This window comes from Ictidomys tridecemlineatus, chromosome 10 (assembly GCF_052094955.1).
Source record: "Ictidomys tridecemlineatus isolate mIctTri1 chromosome 10, mIctTri1.hap1, whole genome shotgun sequence".
Taxonomy (NCBI): domain Eukaryota; kingdom Metazoa; phylum Chordata; class Mammalia; order Rodentia; family Sciuridae; genus Ictidomys; species Ictidomys tridecemlineatus.
In genome coordinates, this window is record NC_135486.1 from 121,886,613 (window position 1) to 121,910,094 (window position 23,482).

Below are 23,482 nucleotides of genomic sequence, written 5' to 3' on the forward strand. Positions count from 1 at the left end.
CTTTACCCCTGCGAGGGAGGCTCCTCGCCCCAGCCCTGGGCTGCAGCGGCTGGAGTGCAGCAGCCGAGGCCGAGAGGGAGACCTGCCGTCACTCCCAGACCAAGATTGAGCACCTGTTTACTGCCACCGTCTGGGAGAAATTTTCCACTAGCTGCAAGACCTGTGGAGCACACACGTGACTCTGGATCTGTGGCTGACGGGGAGGGCTCGATCCTCCGGAGGGGACACGCCATCCAAGGGGAGGCACCTGCCCACCAAGGCCCCAGCAGGGAGCCCCCAGGGTCTGCTTCTGGGATCTGGCCCAGCCTCTCCTGGCCAGCTGTCCTCTCCAAAGGCAGTCGGTGACAGGCCTGTGGGAGGGGACACAAGTGGCCTCACTTTACCTGGCCTCTCATTCTCTGAAGGCCTGCTGGCCTCCTACAACCCAGGGGAGGCAGCCAGGGTGCTTGTTCCCCCGGGTGCAGCCAGAGTCCAAGGCAGCTTGACCACAGTCCCCATGGGCCACGACACCAGGCCACTTCAGGTAGCGTTCACACTCGGGCATTGGAAGTAGCCTAGAGGTGACTTAAAGCACAAGGGGGACGGGCTTACACGCCATTTTGTATGAGGGACTTGAACAGCGAAGATTTGGGTGTCCATGGGGGATCCTGGGACCAAACCCGAGGACCCTAGGGGACAGCCGTGTGTACTGAGTGCCAGGCTCTGTTCTAGGCACTAGGGGTCCATGAAGAAATGAAACTGAAAAATCCTGTCCTCGTGAGGGCCACCGTGTGGCTGGAGCAGTCAGAGGGCCCGGAGGGAGCGTCAGGCGGTGAGATGTGGGGGTCAGGAAGCAGGAAGCGGGGTGGGTGAGGGTTGTAAATGAGAGTGTCAGAAGCATCCTAGGGAGATGGTGAGGAGGCACATCAGGGAGGTGGACCCGTGCAGATCCCCGGGGACAGATTCCAGGTACTGGGACTATCAAGGCCAAGGCCACGAGGCGGAGTTGGCTTGGTGCCCTGACTGGAGGGGCCGGGGAGCCAAGCGCAGGAGGGCACAGTGGACCCGCAGCCCAGCAGGACGGAGAGGCCTCTCCTTACAGACCAGCAGGTGGCCATGCCGACATGCAGGCCGCGGTGAGATCCCAGGTGTGGTCTGGAGTGAGGTCAAAGGAGGCACGGTTAGCGGCCTTCAGCCATGAAGGGAGGACGGGCCACAAGAACCCTTCCTCCTGTCTCGGCCTCCACCCCGGCCAAGGCTCCCGGGGCCGGGTCGGCAGGGTCACTTGAGCGCTCCTGAGAGCAATTTCCGCCCCCCCTAGAGGTGGGTTTGTGGTAGGCGGAGTTTTGGCCCCAAAGACATCTGCACCCTGATCCCAGGAGCCTGCAAACGGACCTGGCCTGGTCAGAGGGAAGCGAGCCCTGAGCCCTGGTGGGCTCAGAGGGAGGGCTCACAGGGTCCTCCCCCCATGGACTTGAGGGAGATGAGATTAAAGAGCCTGCAGGGACAGGGAGGGGCACGGCCAGGGACCTGGGCAGCGGCAGAAGCTGTCCAAGGTCTGGGGGAGGCTTCTCCCTTGGAGCCTCCAGGAAGGACACCCAACGTCCAGCACCTACAGTGGCTTCTGGGCTCCGACCTCCAGAAATCAGGAGGCCAGATTCAGGCTGCCTGGTGGCAGGCAGCGACGGCGGGTGGTGGGGCGGGCAGCAGCCGGAGCCGCGGGAGGCCGCCTGTCTGTTTACCTAATAAGCACAGGCTGCTGCCATGCTGGCCGCCTGGGAAGAGCCCAGCTCCTCCTCAGGAGTCTGGACACGGGGACTCCTGGCTTTGGGGTGTGTGGCACGGTCACTGGAGGCCCACTGGGAGCTTGAGCGCGGGCTGTGAACGCCTGAGGAGGAACAGGCCGTGGGCACAGGCAGAGGGTCCCACAGGAAGGTCCCCGACTCCCCGGAGTGCCTGGGAAGATGGCCTGGGGACCAGGAAGCTCCGCCCACCCAGCAACCCGCAGCCCTGAGCAGCACCAGCATGAGGTCCCTCCCCATGTCTAGAAGGACCGCAGGGGCTTCGAGTGGCCGCGTGGGGTGAAAGGGTTAAGACAAGTGGCGCAATGGAGCCTAAGGAAGGTGGGGATTAAATGCAGCGTCCCTCTCCCTCCTTCCCCCACCCTCTGAATAAACTCTTAGGCCCAATTAGAGAAAAAGTGCATGACTTTAGTTCCTGTTCAGAACTATCACACGGTGGCTGTGTGACCCACTGAAAGCCATTAAACCTCTCTGTTCCTGGGTTTTCTCCTGAGAATTTACACCTGTACATATATCTCAAGGGGTGGCTCCACAGCAGAACCTTCTTACTCTGAAATGCAGTTTCTGGGACTCCACGTGCTTTGGTCCCTGCCCGTCATTGTGTGGGGCCCACACAGAACCACTCGGTTACCACAGAGGCCAGACCCGACTGCGGTCCCCGCCCGGAGGTCCTTCACGACACCTCGTGGGCAACCGTGACGCTTCCGGAAGTGACAAGGACCTGCAGAGAGCTGTGCAGAAGCCCCATGAATGCAGGGGCAGTGGGTGGTGGGAGTTTCCAGGCTCAGGGCTGAGGGACTGGTCATCTAGGACGAGCTGCCCCTGACTGGCTGGGTGTCCTGGGGCAGGTCACTGACTTGCCTCACCATCTACACAGCCACCTAATGAGAGGACAGCAGGAACGGGGAGTCAGACAGAGCAGCAACCACAACAAGAGGACTGCCTGCCCTGTCCACCCCACGGCCACTCTATGGGGGCGAATGGACCGGGGCATGTGGGGTTCCCTCAATAAACATTCAAGCACCGCAGCCGCGAGGCGCCGTGGGGCTCCTTAGTGCTCGGCCAGTTTTACCTGCCTCAGGCTCGGGGGCCCTTGGCGGCTCCCAGCTGTCATTCTGTCAGACAGCAGTGACTTCAGCTCCTCTTCTCATTTAGGGCCTGTCACTCAGGCTTTCCTGCTGCCCTTGGCGGCCTCCAGCTGGCCTTGACGAGCCGCAGGACTCCTGTCCCTGTGCTGCCTGCTCATTCTGGAGAGTCCCTTTCCCACCCCCTTGACCTTGGAAAGGCAAATCCTGCCAGTAGGGGAGGAGGCGGCCTCAGGCAGAACCCACCGCACGGTTCCCCCCAGCGAGCCCGTGGGCCTGTCGTGTCCTGGTTCTGTCTAGAGGACCATGCACTTCCTGAGGTGAGGTCCCCAGAGCTGAGGTGACCTGCCGACTTCCCGTCCTCCCCCAGGGAGCGAGGAACCCCAGACACAGCCTCTGTGTACTTCAGTCATCCCGAGTGGCCACTTCGTCCTGAGCCCACCGCCCACGTCTGGGTCCTCCGTGAGCCACCCTGACTAGGTGGTAGCCACCATCCACACAGGGGCTCCCAACACCAGGCTCTGGCCTGCGTCCTCCTCACCCTTTCCTAGGGCCTCCACTTCCCTGACCGCCCTCTGGCCAGCCCCCTGGAGTTCCCAAGGGTGGCTATGTGTCCCTGCACCTGGGTCACCCGTCACTCCGCGCCTGACCCTCTCACAGACCCAGCAAGTGTGCAGAAGGAGCCTGGGGATCGTCCCGCCTGCCCGGTAGACTGCAGGGGCCTTAGAACAGTGACCACGTGGCAGCTCTGTCTCCACGGTGCCCGGCCAAAGTCAGCCCTCGGTCCATGGTTGTTGGCACAGAGAAGAAACGCACATTTTTTTTTTCTTTTAGAAATGAGTGAAGACCCAGCGCGCCGAGGAAGACCCCACTTAGTCCAAGAACCGAGCATCTAGTTCTGATCACGTGGGAAGGCGGGAGCCGGAGAGCCGCTGAACACAGCTAGGAATGATCAGGAAAATGTGGTCAGCACAACCATAACCAAAGGAAGAGGTGACCAAGGACAGGACGGAGAACCGGAAGGCCAGCATCACGGGGTCTGAGCTGAACGGAGAGAGGAAGAGGGGTCGGCGCCCAGCGGATCAGAGGTCAGGTCCCCGTCCTGCTGCGGTACTGCTCAGTATTTAGCCACTGTTCAAGCTGGAAATGAGGAACGTGACTGGGCGAATCGAACAGTGAGACCGAGTTGGCCCTTTCTACCCTAGAACCCCAAATTAGAAGCCCTCCCCTCGGTTGTGGCTCCCAGGGAACCCCCACAGCTCAGCGCCCTCCTCCATCTCCCAGGACACAAACAGGCCGGGGTCCTCCATGGCCTGCTATTTATGAACCTGTCACGCACAGACGGGTGAAGCCCTGGCCCCTCGGTGCAGTCACTGGGCGGGTGGCACAGCTCTGTTCTAGGAGCCAGACCGCAGGCTTGGCACATGGGCCAGCCCCGCTTTCTGCCTCAGGATGGTCAGAGATGCAGGGCGAGGCTGAGCCCCACTGCCTGTGCCTCCGGATGGGTTATGGGTACAGCCCAGGCGTGTCCCGCCTCCTTGTTTTCCTTTCCAGATCAACAAGAAGCAGGGCCGGGAATCAAGACCCCACTTTAGGAACCAGCTCACAAGGCCTAGGGTATGTGACAGAACTTCCCACCTCTGGCTCAGGCTGGGGCGGGCCAGAGAGGCTTCTCTTAATAAAGGATCATAAGCACTGCAGGGGCCGCGGCCCCCCAGAGCTCAGCCTGGGGCACAGCTACGCCCTGCGGGCTGAGGTTGTTGATTCAATCATCCTTTCTGGCCTCATCTTTATGAATCTTATTTGTTGCTCATGAAATTTTAATTAGCTAAAGAAAACAAACACATTATCAAGGCAAAGCCAGCAGAGGCGTGAAGTCACCCGCCCTGTAACACTGGAAGAAGACAGAGGGCGTCCAGGGGTAGGGAGGCGGGATGAGGGGCTCTGGGGAAGCACATCGCCTCCACCCCGTGTGCCACCTTATGGGCATCAGGGCAGCCTCTGGGCAGCCTCAGGGCAGTGGAGGATGGACCGAGGCCTTTCATCCAAAGCTCCTCTGCCACCTGCGCCATCAGACTTGGGAACCGCAGGTGTTCTGATTTGAGGTCCTGTCCCCTGTGTTGAGTGTGGCCGGTGACTTGCCTGGGCAGTGCTGGTACACGGCGTGAGCAGAGGCAGCGGCCATGCCCTCCTGCACCCAGGACAGCTCCTAAGAAGCCCTTCCCAGGGTTTGTGCTGCTTATGCCCAGAATGTAGGAGCTGGCCTGACCCTGACCTGACCCTGTGGACAGAGCCCCTGGTGGAGCTCAGCCTCCTCTGACTTGCAGATCCAGGAACCTCAGCGAGATGCCTCTAGGGATGCGTCCCTGGTTTGGGGTGAGACGCTGACTGACACCCCTGGAACTTCAGGGGTGACAGCAAGGGCACTGCGGCACCAGAAGTAGCTCACGGAGGTGGCCATGTGGCTGGAGTGGGTCTAGAGTCCAGGTCATGTCCAGCACAGAGCCAAGGAGGGACAGCAACCCAGGCCACCAGCTCTACCTGAGAAGCAGCCGCAGACACAGCGGCCGTATTCCTGGCCCTCCCCACACTCGGGAAGCACTAGCTCCGAGATTCGTCCTATTTCACGGGAAATGCTGGTCTGTTGGTTATTTATCTCCCTTTATGCAGAGCACGAGAAGAAAGGGACGCCCAGTTTGGAATCTGTGAAAGAGATTTGAGGCAAAAAATGGCGGGAGGCCAAGCACATCGGAGGTGGAAGAAAACCTGCTGTGGAAAAAGGATTCTAGGGAGTCAAGTCGGCCTAGCCTTTGCCTGTGCTCCCCTGGGTTCACGTCTGCACCCACTGTCCATCCACAGAACGCTCGTCAACGGGGAACAATGGTCCCAAAGTCCAACAATGACGTCCCAGACCAAGAGGAGCAGGAAGCAACCGTGTTTACAGTCGGAAAATGTACTCAGTGACACAAATGACAAAATATACATCAGTTCTGCCACACAGAGAAAAGGTTTAGGAGTAAAAGACACGAGAAGATAAATCCAAAGGACACAGGGCAGAGACACACGGAGAACTGCCATTTCTAAGGAAGAGCCACAACAGATGGGCCAGAGGCAGGGATCAAACGCAACAGAGGAAAGGAAAAGAGTCACTGAGGATGTGACCTCAGATCTTTGAGGCCACTGTGAGGCGGGCAGCATGAGCTAGGAGACGTCCACTTGGGACCCATCCTGATGACTGCTGCATCTGCAAGGCCAGGAGAGGAAGGGCCTGGGCAGGCAGTGAGGCCGGACACCTGGGCTGACCGCAGGGTGAAGTACCCACACCTAGAATCTGATTTGAAGGTGACGTGTCAGCACAACCAAGGCACAACCTGCAAACAGGAGGCCCCTCCCCTGCTGCCTCGCTGGGGCCACCTAGGTGCTGTGCAGGAGGGTGTCAGTGGGACCCCACACAGACACCAGCTGACCGAAATCCACGGGGTTCCCTCTGGAGTCCTGACATGGTTGCTGCCATTTTGGTGGGTTCCCAGACACCCAGAATTCATCCTCAAGGTGGGAGAGGACCAATAGCACATCTCACAAAATCAGGGGTGAGTCAGAGCTGCCAGGAGTGGGCCCCCCAGCTCAGCTAGTCAGGGTGCGGGCAGCAGGGTCAGCAGCACAAGGCAAGACATCCAGCTTTACCCCGATTCTGAATTAAGAGACCCTCTGTGCAGCCTGGAGCCCAGCCAGAGAAAGGCACAGCCCATTAGCTTCTGGGCTTGGGCTGGCAGGGTCGCGGGTCTGCAGGCTGCGCTCCTCAGAGAACTTGGCAGCACACCCGTGCACTTAGAGAGGAAGATAAATAATAGAGCCCTTGGAGCTCCTGGCTTTGAACCTGTAACGTTCTGTGAGTACTTCTGTAAGTAATTATCCCAGAGCCTGCGGGTCCCTCCCTGCACCCAACCCTGGGACCTCGCAGTTCCACCTGGTCCTCTAATTACACTTAGATGGCAACGTAATTACACGAGGTGGCAACATTGTGTTTTATCCTATGTTCTGAATGTTTCTTGGAAAATCCAGCAGGGGAGAATCCTAGACACCCAGGATTCTAGGGGTGGGAGGCTACTGTTTATTTCTTTCTCTCTGTTTTGCATTAACTAATGAGGGGAGAGATGTGAGGCTGGGGTTTGGACGCCCCCAATGTAAGGAATGTGGGTAAAAACACGGCTGATTGATCCACGACGATTTCCCAGTCTTCTCCTGGTGAATGAGAGACAGTTCACCTTCCCCACGTGAAGTACTTCTTTTTCTGTGGTCCCCGAAGTCCTCCTAGAACTTGAGCAAGCTCACAGAGGGACTGGACCACCATCCTGACTCACAGATACAGAAGGTGGTGGCACCAACACCAGGGATGCATCACAAGAAAGAGGAATTTTTTAAATTAGTACTTGATTCATTTGAAAATGCGTGTTGTGGCCATGTGGGTCTTCGCCACGTTGGTCCCCCGCAGGGAGGAGGCAGAAGCAGCCCAGGGGATACTCTAGGGTGGAAACAGACCTGGCAGCCCTGAGATGTTGGAGTCGATCCCCATCCTTGAGGCACCCGAGACACGTTACAGAAGCTGCTTGTTACCCACTTCCCCTCCCACCTGTACTCTTGAGGATGGCTGTGTGCCCAGACGCTTTCCAAATGTATGCAAAAGTAGTGTGTAGGGTTTTAGGGGAAGCTCTTGAGCAGGAGGAGTTTGTTTATGCAGAGGGTACCATTTTTCTTCCGTCTTTTTTATTTTCTTGCTGCCTACTCTTGATGGTCGGAGCTGCAGGAGCCATCTTGAGACAGTGAAGGAAAGACCAAGAGAACCAGAGACCTCTGCCCTGACAATCTCAAACCTCCTCACCCACAGCAGAACTGGCGCCTCTGTCGCGTCGTTAGGTGGGAAAAACGAACCGTGTGTGTTTAGGTCATAATTAGTCCTCGTTATAGGCGGCTGAATGCCGTTTCTCTTATCTACCATCTGCCTTCTTCTCACGGGGCACACAGTGGGCAGAAGGAGCCCAGCCCCTTCTCTGGCACCAGAGTCACGATCTGGTCATGACCCTCTCGATCCTTAGCGCTGTTTCTCAGGTGATGACCGTTTAGTCCTGGAAAATCTGGAGTGGACAGTGGAGAGATGTGACCATGACTCTCAATCTCGGAACCACAGGGGGGTCTGGCATCTCCACATCCAAAGACGGGGTCCTCGTTAACCAGTCCTGTCAATCACCACTAGCTAAACCCAATGGCCGGTCTGGGAGCCGAGAGCCCTCGGCCCTGGGGCCACCCATGGGCAGACCCTGTGGGAGAGGCCAGGGCTTGCTGGACACCTGCTTTGCCAACTCTTGATTATTCCGCGTGGTAGGAAGTCCCCGCTGAGATGAGTCTGGCTCTGGTGCTCACCTTTTCTGAGTGTAATTTGACCACACTTGTAACTCAGACAGTGTGGTGGGAGAGGTAAGAGCGCAGGTCCTTCAGCCAGATTCCTGGGCTCCGCTCTTCATCTGGGGCGGGTTCCTTGGTTTCCCTTCCTCAGCAGCCCAGTGTGGACATCACGGTAAGGGAGTGAGATCCCCGGAGGACCGTGGGAACAGCGCCTGAGGCTCACAGACCCTAGGCACCTGTGGGGCTTGGTTCCTGGCCCCCTGAGCACGTGGGAGCTGCCTGTATAAAAGGCCCAGGTGACCTCTCCTCCCGGCCCTAGGTGACCTCTCTACCTAGGATACTAATGCCAGGTCAATGCCAGGCACGTGGCTGTACTGTGGGGAGTCACGGCAAGGAGAGAAGGAAGCCCGCACGTGTTCAGCAAGGAAAAAACCACAGTTCCGAACGTGTCCCATGCACCTTGGGGGAGTCCTCAGTGGACGGCACAATACGATCTGTACCTGCAGTGGGGGCTGGGCTAAGTTCCTAGCAATGAAGCTGAGCCTCCGTGTCCTCGTGGGTACAATGGGGCTCATGTGGCGCTAATGCCCTGAGCCTGCGGGTCACAGCTGTGGCCTGCTGGGACATGCCACATGTTAAACCAGCCCAGCACCTTGCCCGGCAGGCCCCCAAGTCCTTCATGTCCTCCCCGCCGTCCCCTGCCCTCTCACACAGGGACTGAGACCAGACACAGGTGGCTCCCGTGACCGTGTGGTGTTTCAAAGGTGAGGAGCGGGCATCTGGAAGGCGTGCTGCCCAGGGCCTGGCCACTGACAGCAGGGCCCGGGCACAGGGGCCTCTCCGTCCTCCCTGCCCTTCTCCCTTCTCCCTTTGCAGCAGGAGGGCTGTGGGGACATCGGCTGTGCTGGGGCTGTGTTCCCAAGCCTCACTCCTGGGGATCCTGGCATGACAGACCCCTCCCGGGTCATGTCACCACCCAGCCACGCCACCGCCCTCCCCACAGCTGGCCCTTGGTCCTCCCAGGGAAGGGCTTCCAGCCAGGCCTCGTCTCCAGCTGTCACCTGTCCTGCCTTCCTTGAGACGACTCAGACACGTGCTGCCCACAGGGTTCGCCAGGCCGGAGCCCCTGCTCCACCCCCAGGGGGAAGCCGGCCCAGGACGCACACCCCGCCTGGGGGGGGGACTGGTGTTCCGCACTGGGACCCATAAACAGGGGAAAAACAAACAGGGGACAGTTCAGTCATTTAAATTGGAATAAACTCCTCAAATATATCTCACTTGCAGTTTGATGAACCAGACTCCAGAGTTGTTGGGAATTCAGCAAAATGGCTCCCATCAAGGCCTTTAGGACACTGGAGGGAATCATGGTTAAATGAGCTGGAGTGACAGGGGCCCTCGTCGGAAGGGCAGAGAGAGGGAAGGACGCTGGCGGAGCGAAGGAAGCGCTGCGAGGGGGCCAGCGGGAAGAGAGCCGTGAATGCCGCAGCCGGCTGCAGCCTGAGGGTCCATCGTTCCCTGGACACAGCACGTGCTGAGACCTTTACAAGATGGGGCAAAACTCATAAGACACCATAAAACACTCTGGAAATCATAGTCTGCAGCAAAGGCAGAGAGCAGACAGACTTGATGCTCAGTCACCCCTGAGCGTCTGCAGGGGCCTGCCTCCAGCGCCCTCTGTGGACACCAAGATCCAGAGGTGCTGAGGTCACTTGCGTAAAAGGGCGGGGTGTTCGCCTAGAGCCACACACACCCTCCTGTACGCTCAAGTCAGCCCTAGGTCACTCTACCTGATGCATCAACTAGACAGTCACGTTGGTCTAGACCACACCTGTCCCTTTTCCCTGCAGACGCACCTTCACAGGGCTGAGTGCCCGGCACAAGACGCAACGTGAACGGGACACTCCCAGCACACAGAGCAGCCGAACACCCTGGAGCCCTGGAGACAGCTGCTCAGCTCTAGTGCACTGGGGGGGGGGGGGGGGTTAGTGCTCAGCAGCTCACAAACTCAAGTCCTGACTTTTGGAACTTTCTAGAATTTTTTTCCCCAAATATTTTTTTTGTTTCAAAGTTGTTTGAAGCCATGGATGTGGAACCCTCGGATAAGGAAGGCTAATTGTAAATGCATTAAAAACCAAACAAGTAATTCAATTTGAGCCTGCACAGAATCTAACAGGAATTTTATGGAATTGCTAAATTGGTCCTAAAATTCACATTGCAAAAACTAAAATAATAAAGGGCAGGAAATCCAAGATTAAAAAAAAAAAAGAAGAAGAACAAGGAGCAGAGACTTGTGCTACCAGATATGGAGGCCCACATACACCAGTGTGTCATTGTCCACAAGTAGAATAACAGAGTCTGGATCAATGCAATAGCCTGCTCCCTCCATACACCCACAGGTCCCTCCAATTCAGCACGCATCTCCCACCGCTGGGCCTGAGAGCGGAGTGTTCAGTGGAGTTGGGCAACTGCCTGTTTATGGGGACTGTAAAACGTTATGTGCTTACCTGACAATTCTGACAGAAATAAGTTACAGATAATTAAACACACATTAAAAACTAGAAAACTACAAAACAGATGCAAATGGAGTAGGATCTGTGTGTATACTGTTGGATTTAAGTACCCAAATGCAAAACAATAGAGGGGAAAAAGAAATCGCTTTGACTAAAGGAAAAAACTTCCGTGTGGTGAAAACCACCATAAAAATTTAAAGCCAAGCTACAGACCAGGAGGAATGGCCACGGCATTTATGACGGAGCCAAGAGCAACACCGGAACATGGAAGAGGAGTGGACACTTAAAAAGAGTGGCCAACAAAGACAGGAAAGCATCAGGCATACAAGACCATTATCCTAACGCAGCAGGAAGTGCAAGTTAAATCTTGAAGACGCTATTTTTAATCTCTCACGTTGGAAAAAAAAAATCAAGCACTTGGCAGTGGCAGGAGTTGGAGAGAATGTGGTAAAAAGGCCTCTCGATTGCCATAGCAGCTCGGGATGCCGTGGCTTAAGATACGCGTGCAAAGCACACAGGCATGTCATCGAGCAGTGTGCCAGGTGCAGATGGCGTTATTATGGCAAAGGGAAAAAACACTCAACAGAACAGTATTTTTCTCTGAAATTATGCACAGAAGAGATTCTGGAAGGTTCCACAGTAATGTAACAACGTGGTTAGTGATCTCGGAGAGTCCTAGGGAGGCAGGCAGGTGGCAGCCATGAGGCGGATACATGGGTAGCTCTGCTCATTGCTGAGACCGTAGGTCAGTAAATAAAGCAGACAGAATGAAATGTATTTTGTCGATTTTGTTCCCCACTGGATTGCTGGATTCCTGCATCTTGGAACTATGCTGGGCACAGGTGGGCTCTTGGCACGTTTGATAAATGAATTAAATAACGTAAGACCATGTATGTATGTTAAAAGCACATGTACTCAAAACACAAATGCAACCTCCCTACAAACAGATGCATATTCGAGTAGTCCTCAGGGACCAGAGGTGGAACGGAGTGGGGAAGGAGGAGGGATAAGGAACAGGTTCCTAAAGGGCTTTCTCCATGGGGAGCGAAGATGGCGCCATGACGGAGGATTGGGAGTGATTCCACCTCCTGCAGCTGACACAGGGAGCAATCCAGCCAGGGAAGTGAGTGCTCCTCCGTGGGCAAAGGGCAGGTGAAGCCAGAGGACCATGGGCACTCTGAGTCCTCACTCCTGGGGCATCTGCTCCAGCCCGACACCAGAAGCTGTGATTCTGGGGACCCTGCAGAGCACCAGCACCTGGAGGCAAAGCTGGGGACCAAGCAAGAGGGGCGGCTCGAGGTCTGCGTGGAAGTGGACCCCCGAGGGCAGGCAGAAGGGCTCTGGGACCGTCCAAGCTGAAGGCAGGTGGTGAGAGCCTTCTGCTCCATCCTCTAGGCACACTGTGCACACACACTGACCATCACCATCCTTCCCATCTCGTGAGGATGGACCCTGGGCTGTCTCCAGTTAGTGCCATCATGGTCACGACCCGTCTGGAGCACATCCGGTTTAGGACGTTTTTTATGTTCTCATTTGTGCATCACAGTGACAGACATGCAGTTTTATTTCTCCTGGTAAAATACCAGGAGGGAAATGCCTGGGTGGCCAGCCAGGGTGTCCTTAGCACTAGACGCTGCTGCCAGTTTTCCAAAGTGATTCTGGGTTTTCCACTTCCACCAGCATGGGTGAGAATCCCGTCACCCCTCATCCTTTGGGGGTCAATCTTGAACTCAGGGAGTGGGTGACTCTTGCGTAGCTCTTTTGGTCTGTGATTTCTCCGAGACACGTGATGTTGGATGACTTTTATTCACTGTGTTTATGAGTCATTCGATATTTTGTGAAACACACAAACGCTGTGCACGGTCTTTATTGATTCTAATATTGAGTTGCAGGATTTTTTAAAACAGACATTTCTACACATGCGTCTTTCCTGAAGAGATGAATTGAAAACAGTTTTCTGTGGCTTGCTTTTTTGTATCTTTCAGACTTCCTGTTAAAGAGCTGAAGGCTTAAATTTTTTTCTTAAGTCAAATCCCTTCTTAATCCTGTTTAATCTTATGCTTCTTACTTTTTAAATTTATACATTCATTTGACAAGCAAAAATTACACGTTTGCGGTGTCCAACGTGTTTTGATACAGGTGAGCACTGTCTGATGACTAAATTGAGCTTTTAATGTGTTCTTTGCCTCACATACTTTAACCACTTTTTTTGTGACAAGAATACTCAAAATCCGATGGTGAAATGAGATGGACATCGTCTAGGTACGTGTGTGAAGACAGAATGGTGTCACTCTACTTTACATACAACCAGAGAAATGAAAAAATTGTTGCCTGTATTCTTGGAAGATTCCTCAGGAAATTGGGAATGCAACCATCATTTGACCCAGCTGTCCTACTCCTTGGTCTATACCCGAAGGACTTAAAATCAGTATACTACAGTGACACAGCCATATCAATGTTTATAGCAGCTCAATTTACAATAGCTAAACTATGGAACCAGCCTAGGTGTCCCTCAATAGATGAATGGATAAAGAAAATGTATATATTATATATATATTTTTTTTCAATGGAATATTACTCAGCTTTAAAGAAAAATGAAATTATGGCATTTTCCAGTATATGGTTGGAGCTGGAGAATACCATGCTAAGCCAAATAAGCCCCCATGGTCAGGGGCAGGAGCCCGAGTGTCAGGGTGTGAGTGTGGGATCTGAGTTGCTCCAGTGTTCAGTGGCCTGGTCTTCAAAAAAAGCCATGAATTTGTGTGTCATCCTTGTACAAGGGCCATGCTAATTTTCTCTGTATCATTCCGATTTTAGTATGAGAAGAAGATGTACAATCAATCAACAAATATAAGGAAAAACGCTCATCATCTGTAGAAATCAGAGAAATGCAAATTAAAATCACTCTAAGATTTCATCTTTCTCTAGTCAGAATGACAGCTATCATGAAGACAAACAACAACAAATGTTGGCGAGGATGTGGGGAAAAGGGTACACCATACACTGCTGGTGGGACTGCAAAGTGGTGCAGGCAATATGGAAAGCAGTATGGAGATTCCTTGGAAATCTGGGAATGGAACCACCATTTGACCCAGCTGTCCCTCTCCTGGGTCTATACCCAAAGGACTTAAAAACAGCATACTACAGGGACACAGCCACATCAATGTTTATAGCAGCACAATTCACAATAGCTAAACTGTGGAGCTAACCTAGATGCCCTTCAGTGAATGAATGGATAAAAAAAAATGTGGCATTTATACACAATGGAATATCACTCAGCAATAAAAGAGAATAAAATCATGGCATTTTCAGGTAAATGGATGGAGTTGGAGAAGACAATGCTAACTGAAGTCAGCCAATCCCAAATAAACAAATGCCAAATGTTTTCTCTGATATGAGGACGCTGATCCATAATGGGGGGGGCATGGGAGGAATGGAGGGACTTTAGAGAGGGCAGAGGGGTGGGAGGGGAAGGAAGGAGAAGGGGATAGGAAAGATGGTGGAATGAGATGGACATCCCTACCCTAAGTACATTTACGAAGACATGAACGGTGTGACTCTATTCTGGGTACAACCAAAGACATAACAAATTGTGCTCTATACGTTTATTATGAATCAAAATGCATCCTGCTGTCATGTACAACAAATTAGAATAAATAAATAAATTTTTAAAAAAACACGAATTCAAGAGAGATTCAGGTCACAACTGTGTGTAGTTATTTGTAATTTGTACAAAGCAGGATCATGAAGTAATCTCAGGCACAGGAACAGCTAGGTGGAGGGGAGCGGCTCCGTGCCCTGGACTCTCCCACAGCTACGCCGCATAAGACTCCTGAGAACGGGAGCCTCGTGCTCTCCCGTCTCTGGCAACCATCAAAGCAGATGCCATGTGCTCAGAGCTCAAGAACCTACACAGAGAACAGGGAAAATGCTTGTGAAAGGGGGGAGTTCAGCTCGGGAGGGGCCAGAAGTGCTGCTGGGGCTGTGGTCACCCTTGCTGGTGCACAGCTGCTTCCCAGGGTATTTCAAAGCAGCGGTCTTCCTGCCAGCCATCAGGGAGGTCTGCTCCTCTGCTCCTTCCCCTCCAGCCCGCTGGTACCTCTCCAGCTCCTTTCCCCTCCCTGGCCCGCTCTCTTACCCAGGCCAGAGGCTGAGGAAGCCACGGCTGGTGGCCCGAGGGGAGCACTGTGCAAACCTTCCTTAATGTTGCACAGTGCTTTCCCCGGGAACATGTGCATTCTGTGTTCCTGTCAGGGAGGGAGCCTCCAGGCACGAGTCGCAGGATCCTGGCACATGGAGAACAGGCGTGATGAAAAGACAGAAAGACTTCAGACCCACGGTGAGCAAGGTGCCTGAGTTTCGAGCTGTGCTCCCTCTGCCCCAGGGCCCATCTCACCCTCTGTGGACACGCTGACACCTCCCGGGGAGGGGCCCCCAGCCCTGCTGCTGTCCTTGAAAGGAGGGTGGGTGAGCTGTCCCTGGCAGGGGCTGCGAGGAACTCAGATCCCTCCTCCAACCTGGGGCTCCCGCTCCCTCCCTCCTGCGGCCGTCTTAATTGGAGACTCTGAGCCTGACTCCTGTTTCCAGGCCTGTGCCAAATTCATCCCACCTCCCAGCTCCACTCATTCCAAGCCTGACAGCGCCTGCGTCCGTGAAGGTCACCCACCGGGGAGCCCAGCAAAGTCCTCGCCTTTCCTGTGGCAGCCCCTGCCCACGGCGCCTGTGGGTGAGCGAGCCCGGGAGGAACAGCCATCGCTGACAGTTTGTCACAACGGGGCCCACGGTGACATGGCACTGATGGTTGTGACACAGCCCACGGAAAAACGGCACCACCCTGGTAAACAGCAGTGCACGGAGGCCAACCTCACGCTGGCCTCTCCCCCTGCAGGGGAGGCAGCCTAGGGGAGGCTAGGAAACAGGAGTGTGGCACAGGCTGCAGAGCAGTTCCCGGGGGGGACCCTGGGGGTGACACTGGAGCCCTCCACAGCAGGGAAGATTCCCCAGGGACCCTGCCCAGCAGTGACAAAGCAAACCTCTAGCCCAAGCAACCCCCTTGTCAGACGAACACGTGGCCCCGTGTGGCTCTCCAGAGAGGAACACTGGGGTCAGCCAGAGAATAGAGAAGGACGAGCAGTCAGCCCCAGCAGACGCCCCTGCCCAGTCCTCCAGAAGGCCTCTCTAGTGCCTGACCTGTAGGTGTGCGCTTCACGCTGACCCAGAGTGCCATTGGACATGTGTCTGCACCATGTCACGCTTACATCACCACTGGACGTCCACTTGTGGGGGGCACTGATGAGAATGCAGAGGAGGAACCCCTCTCTGCCCCCAGAAGTCCATTCCTCTGCCCACGACGGGCAGTTAGAGCCCACTGTCCAATCTCCTCGTCTTCCCAACACCTCTGCTGAACCCCTTTGGTACGGTCCACTCTCTCAGAGGGAGTCCTCTCAGAAAAACCACGTGGTCATCAAATCCGTGCTCAAGAATAACGTCCAATCGGGTTGAGTGGGCTCCCTGCCTCCTGAACTTTGACCCGGCATGCGGGGTCCCTGCTGGCACCAACGGAAGTGTCCTTAGAGGCTCCTGGAGCTGCTGGTTGCCCTGCTCAACACCCTGACCATCCAAGACGGACAGAATCAGGCCACGGGCAGCCTCACCCTGGGCTGTGGTGAGACAGGCGTGGCTTCTCAAGAGCCAGCACCCTGTGGCCACCTGATGTTTCCTGGCCCTTGTGGGCTGGACAGGGATCCTGAGCCTGATCTCAGAAGCAGCAAATCTACCTGGCCCCGCCGTGGTTTGCTCCTCCCTGGAGCAGTCTAGCTGGAGGCTCTCATGCTGGAGACCCTGTTCTACCCTGTTAAGGCCCCGAGCATCTGGAGCCGAAATGGACAAGTCTCCCTGGATTCTGCATCTGAAATTGCTAGAAAGATTCCACAATCTTGACACACCAACCTCTTTAGATACACTTTCTTGACGGAGTTACCAGATTTTGCCCAGTGTTTCTTCTAAGTGAGGCCCAGTGGGGACTCACGATTCCACTGGCTGAGCACCAAGGTGAGATCTATGGGGTGGAAAGTCCAGGGGGGGAGCTGAGTGTCCTCGGGTTCAATCAAATGGACAGAGAAGAGGAAAACCCTCTCTCATAACAAGAACTCAGAAGGTAGAATGTGTTTAAAAACAAACCAACAGCTCAAGGCTCTTCAAGGCACATTTACAACCACGTAGTCACTTCAGGCAAAATCCTGGCGGGAGTCTGCCCACGCGACTTGCTGTAAGCCTGAGGAAGGCCAGGCAAGCCTCGGGGCGTCTGCAGGACCCAGCGCCCTGCCCGATCTGCCCAGGAGCCCCTCGCGGCCTGAGGAGCCCACGCTCAGGTCTGCATGCCCTGCTCTTCCAGCCTCCTGGCCCCAGGGCGGCCACCTCGCTCTGACTCTCCCTGATGCCTGACCAGAACAGGAGTCCAAACCTGAGCCTGTCTCACGGGCTCTTCTCTGATCACAGGAAATGGCCCATCCTCCTCCTCCTTACTGAAGCCCGTCCTTCTCCAATTTCCACAGGACACCCAGCCTGTCTTCTTCTCCCACATCCCCCCATGTTAGTTTTATTTAATGTTTACATCGGATCCTCCCTTGGTGATTCTGATCCTTCAAAGAGTTTCTTCTTGCAAACAGAAAAAAAAAAGTAAACATTTTCCCTATGAAATAGGTGGAAATCTAAGTTCTAAGATGACCCCCCAAGACCCATACCCTCTTACAGTGCCCTCCCCTTGAGTGTGGGGTGTCACCCCACGATCAGGTTATGAATCCAGTGACTCTGGGCTAACCAAAATGGGGGGGTACCATCACCCCTTCATCTTCGGGAGGCACATTCCAAGACCTCCCGTGGATGCCGGAGGAGGTTGTGCACAGTACTGGGCCACGTACAGACTGGGTTTCCCTGTACACCCAGACCCGAGATCTTGTAAACTAGGAACAGTGAGATTAACCACGGCAACCAGTGATAAAAGAGGACCATGGCAATGATCTGCTGTAATAAAAACCATGTGAAAACGGTCTCTTCCCTCAAAACACCTCACGGTACCCGAGATCTTAGCAAACGCAGCCTACGATTCTTTCCTTCCCTACTAAGTTGAGAACATTCATCTCGGTGTGTGAAGGGAACTCTTTCCAGCTCCTCTCCAGTCCAAGTGGCCAGCGTGGCTAGCCCTGTTCTTTGGGGCTGCCGCTGAGCAGCATGGGGGTGAGTTGAACCCGCACTGTAACACTGTGACAGTTGATTCGATAATGCAGAACGTGCACCAAGGGACTAACGGGCCGGTGCTGCCTATGGTGTGGAAACGCTGGACAAAGGAATGATTTGTGCCCAGATGGACAGTGCGAGGTTCCGCCATACTACTCAGAATGCCACTTAAAACTTGTGAATCATTTATTTCTGGGATTTTCCAAAATACTGGATATCTTCATTGAAACATGGCATTGTCACAGTGACTGACCTTGGAGGGAGTCACGGGACAGGCACGGAGTGTTACGAGTACTGGCATTCCTGATCTGAGTACTACTTCAGTCAGGTGCACTGAGTCGGTGAACACTCACTGGGCTACCCCTTAGGACTCAGGCACATTTTCGAACACAGTTTTACATTCGAAATCTTTTGGGCAAGCGAATAATGAAATGATTAGAACCCTTCACATGATCAAGAACGGCTTATCTGAAGCCCCCGGGGGTGCTCAAGCCTAGAAATGGTCCAGTTAAAAAAAGAAAAAAAAAGGGCGGGGGTGGGGAATGCAGGGTGTTTTTCAACTTTGAAGCATTGACTATTAATTCCTCTGGGATCTCAAACCAGGCTTGTTATCTGAACAAATGAGAAAGAACTATGTTATCTGCAAATCATTTGTCAGCTAGAAAATTTCAGGGCACTTGCTACTTGAACTAATAGAGTAAGATCTGAAATGAAAATAAACATGCGAAATCAATAGCTGTCTTGCACGTCAGAAAGAGAATGTTAGAAAACATGGCGGGGAAGAGCCCGAGTACAACAGCAGAAAACTACAAAACATATTAAAGTATCCTTAGGAGCCCAAAGCACCTGAGCCCACTAGAACTGGGCCACGCGTGGACTTGGTCTGTTTGGTGGGTTGTGGGAAGGCAGGGCTCACTGCCCAGGGCTCCTATTCTTCGTTGGTGGAGAGCTGGTTTCGTTGGTGGAGAGCCACGCCAGGGCTCTGAGAGCACAGGGTCACGTCCACGGAAGGCCCACAGGTTTATGGTGGGGGACCTCCTCCACGAGCCAGCTCTTATTGATTCAGGAGAACCGTTTACATATTAAAACTAGCATACTTCTGTTTCATACATATATTATAGACATTCTTCTTCATCATTAATTTATGGTCTTTTATGGTTCATTGTTTTATTCTCTATTTTCAAATCGAGCACTATTCATGCTTTCCAAGTCTTTCTGCTGAGATCCTCATCCTGGAATCAGAATTAGTGGGAAGTTGGGGGCTGGTCGGCCCCATCGATATACAAGAGGATGGGAGTGACGACATGTCACAGCCGAGGAACAGAGGGTCCCCCGAAAGGCCCATCCCGACTCCAGCGGCTGACCCCTGGAAGACAAGCCGGAAACAGGAGCTACCTTCACTCCAGCAACCTCAGTGAGGGTCACTCCACAACAGGGTGAGGGCATCCTCCTGTCTCCTGCAGTGGGAGGGACAGGTCTCCCCAGGGGCCTCCACAGGAAGCAGAGCTGACAGACTGTGCAGCAGGAGTTGATCACAACACGTCAGGACCTGGGGAAAAGGCTCTCTTACCTACTGCTCATGCTCACCTTCTGGCCTTGGCTGCTCTAATATTGGTGTGTTTTTCCCTTGGGTATTTCTTCAAAATATTGTACTCCACGTTATTTTAATATAAATTAGCCAAGAGAGAGCAAATTGAATTACTCTGCCACCTTCTTAACCAGGGAGTGATTTCATTCTTGTGACCTACTGCATAGATTCGAATATTTGTAAGGAGTACTTAGTTGTGAATCCCACCCTTTGGATTATCATAAGTTAATTGAAGGAGAAAGTGGAATCAGACTACATAACCAGAAGCAGCCCTGGAGAGGCCTGTGAGGCCGCGGCTGTGCCGACGTGGGCTTGGGGCAGGGAGGTGGGGGCTTCATCTCCACGCTGGGCCTTGTTTGCAAACCAACTCCTGAGGCTCTTCACGTTGCCACAGGCAGGTCCCCAAACCAGAGGGAAGTGTACCATAGGACATGTCCAATGGCAAGAGTCACCTCTGGGGAGAAGAGGAAGAATGAGGAGTGGGCGTGAGCCTCACCTGGATCTATAATAGTCTATTTCTTTAAAAACAGGTGCCAATATCTATACACAATGGAATATTACTCAGCCTTAAAAAAGAATGAAGTTGTGGCATTTGCCTGTAAATGGATGATGGAGCTAGAGGATATCATGCTAAGTGAAATAAGCCAATCTCCAAAAAACCAAAGGCTGAATGTTTTCTCTGATATGCAGATGCTAATTTACAATAAGGGGGTGGGGGAGCTCCAGGACAATAGAGGTACTTTGGATTAGACAGAGTGGAGTCAAGGGAGGGAAGGAGGTATGAGGGTAGGAAAGATAGTAGAATGAATCTGCATTATTGAATCTGTACCCGTGTGATTCTACATCATGTGCAACAAGAAAGAGAACTTATACTCCATGTATGTATGATGTGTCAAAATGCATTCTACTGTCATGTATAACTAATTAGAACAAATAAATAAATCTTAAAACAAAAACAGGTGCCAAAGTGCAGTTAGAGAGGAGGAATAGGTCCTAAGGGGTCTATGGCATGGCAGGGTGAGGAGAGTGCACAAGAATTCGTGAGGTATTTTGTAAAGAAATAGCAGAGACTTCAAAGTTGCCCCATACAAAGACAGGATAAATGTTTAAGAAATGACAATTAGCCTGGTATTTTCATTAGAAGCATATATATGTATGCTCACACTGTACCTTGTAAATACCTACAGCTGCATGGATCACAGTGAAAATTAAGGAAAATAAAGAGAAGTCTAAAGGAAATATAGCAAAATGTTAACATCTATTAATCTGAGTCTTTGTTAATTTTTTAATATTTGTATGTTTGAAATGATTCATAAAGATTAATTCTTTAGAAAAAGGCCAAACAGAAAAAAAATCAATAGTGGCTGTCTTTGGATAGTAGGATTTTTTTTCCCCCTCCTTCCTAATTTTTGATATTTTCCAAAATTGTTATATCTAGACTTTGTTACTCTTGTGATTAGGGAAAAAAAAAAAAAAAAAAAAAACAACTATGTTTCAAAGTCACAGCACGCACCTCCCGAGAAGTACAGGATGTGCTGAGGAGGACGGGGATCAGGAGGTCAGGAAACGGTGAGACCTCCTTGGTCTGCACTGGACTCCTCCGAGTTAGTGAGGAGCCGTGGCCCTGCGTGGCGCTGCCCTGGGTCCAGCCCCTCCTCCCGGGGGGCAGGCTGTCCCACACCTGCCATCCCCCGGCCTCCCACCTGGCCCGCTGACCGCACCTGCGAGGGAAGCGCATGCGCAGGGAGGTTTCCAGCCCCTTGCGGACACCCCCGGTGGCTGCCAGCTCATTACGCGCGAGGTGAACACAGGAGCTAATTAAATATGGCTTTATTTATTCACTTAGCAAAACCCAGCAGAACATCAATTACGGAATAAATTGTTAATGAATAAAAGAGCTTAAACCCTCTGCGCAGCGCGCACAGACGCACGGCTCTTTCCTGCGCGCGGGAATCGCGGGGAGGCCTCGAGTCCCCGGGCACGTCCAGCTGCCGCCTGCCTGGGCCCACTCCATATGGCTGGACGTGACCGGAAAGAACCCCCAGCAGCTGGAGTGGGTCACTGCAAAGTTCCCGCTAGCCCCTTCCTGGGTCTCCTGCTGCCCTGGAAGATGCCTGCCCGCGGGCCCTCTGCCCAGCTGCCCTTGCAGCCCCTCTCTTGCTCTGTGCACCGGTTTCCTGCTCTACTGGGAAGCACCAGCACAGGTGGAAGAGGACCGTGAGCCCCTCGCCTGCACCCTGGCCAGCGTGCTGCTGGCTTGGAGGTGGCTTGACCCAGGTGCTCACGAGGGTGGCCTGCTGGGAGGTGGTGGGGCCACTGCGCCACTCTCAGCAAGGCCGAACACTGGTCTGGAGGTATGGGTATTCATGAGGTGAGTGGACAGCAAGAGCAAGACTGGCCCCTCTCCCTGCTGAGGCTCCTGTCCCCCGTGTGACCTCTCCCCTTCACACATTCCTGCCCCCAGGCCACCTGCCAAATTGCGGTCAGCAAGGCTGGCTTCACCAGGGCCATCTTGGACTTGCAGCCTCCAACAACAGGCCAAGCGACCCTCTTCTTTGTGGACAGCCCTTGTCCTTCCTTCCCAGCCCGCAGCCCCCTTCTTCCTCCCGCAGTCCCCCTTCGCACTCCATCAATTTTCCTCTCTGCTGGATCCTCCCCATCAGCCTGCAGATGAGCTGTCATTTTTCTTCCATTACAAGAACAAAAACGGAAAGGCGACCCCGTCTTCACCCCATTTGTCTTCCAGCTGCCACCTTCTTCTGTCTCCCCTTCCCAGGGAGGTTGTCCCCAACGCTCCTTGTGCTCATTGTCCTTGAGGTCTCCCCACTCCCACACCCATCCCGCCGGACGCCCAGCGCTCTCACTGGTCACCATGGCCTCCCCTGCCAGGCGCTGCTGGATCCCTCCCTGGCCCTGTCAGCAGGTGACCTGTGGGTGGGGGAATGAAAGGGCAGTGCTGGTAACTGTGCCGGGATAACCCTGCATGGGAGCTGTCCTTCCTGCAGACCAGGGGTTGGCTGAGAGGACCCTCAGAAGCTCCGTACCCCAAGTCCTTCCTTGACCACTCTTCAGGACATGGCCTCCTGGGCCTCCTCCTCTGCCGCCTCCTTTGGTGGTAACTTCCGACTGTTCAGATTTCTTGATGTTCAGTGCTTGGAAAGCTTCTGTCCTCAACCCACCCCTACTTGCCGAACCCCCCGCCCAGCCTCAGGGCTGCAGTTGAGGTGATGGTCTCCCTGCATCTCCAGGATGCACATTTCCCCTCAACTCCAGACTCCGTACCTCTGGGTCTCCTGGACTTGTCCACTCTCACGTCTCGCACACCCTACACTGCACTTCTGATTTTTCTCACCCGATCTTGTTTAAGTCGTATCCATCCCAGTGCAAGGCGAGTCTATCCGTCCAGGTGCTCAGTCCCAAGTCCTTACTGAGCTTGGCTCAGCCTGGTCTCCTCTGTTACACCTGGGGTCCAGCGATTCCTCCTGTCTTTGAAACATCCCCAGGACCTGAGCCTGCCTCCCTCCTCCTGCAGACACCCTCACCGGCTACGTAGACTGTCCTAAAGGTCTTCTAACTGACGCCTGCTGCAGCCCTGATACCACCCAACAGCTAGAAATCCTATCAAGGTAAGTGCCAATCACATCACTGAGACTCCCCCCAGAGGCTTTCTGCCATCTCTGAGCGGGAGTAGAAGTCCTTCCCACAGCAAGCAGGTCCTCACTGTGTACTCCCTTCCTCAGGTCTTGCTACGGTGTGGATATGAGGGGTCCCCAGTGCTCCCATGTGAGACAACGCAGGAAGGCTCAGAGGAGAAATGACTGGGTTGTGAGCGTCTTAGCCCAGTCAGTGATTTAATCCCTGATGGGATCATCTGAGTGGCAA

The 23,482-nt window shown here is 53.8% G+C and overlaps 1 protein-coding gene, 1 long non-coding RNA gene and 1 pseudogene across 5 annotated transcripts in view; 1 reads left to right on the forward strand and 2 right to left on the reverse strand.

The window, feature by feature from the left end:
- Positions 1 to 23,482, reverse strand: part of Caln1 (calneuron 1) — a 319,860-nt gene that overhangs the window by 22,863 nt on the left and 273,515 nt on the right. The gene's annotated exons all lie outside the window — the stretch shown is intronic.
- Positions 667 to 7,289, forward strand: LOC144367484 (uncharacterized). Its single transcript, XR_013426914.1, has 2 exons — positions 667 to 1,127; positions 3,701 to 7,289. It is a non-coding gene; the product is annotated as an uncharacterized LOC144367484 (long non-coding RNA).
- Positions 13,519 to 13,615, reverse strand: LOC120887783 (U6 spliceosomal RNA; annotated as a pseudogene).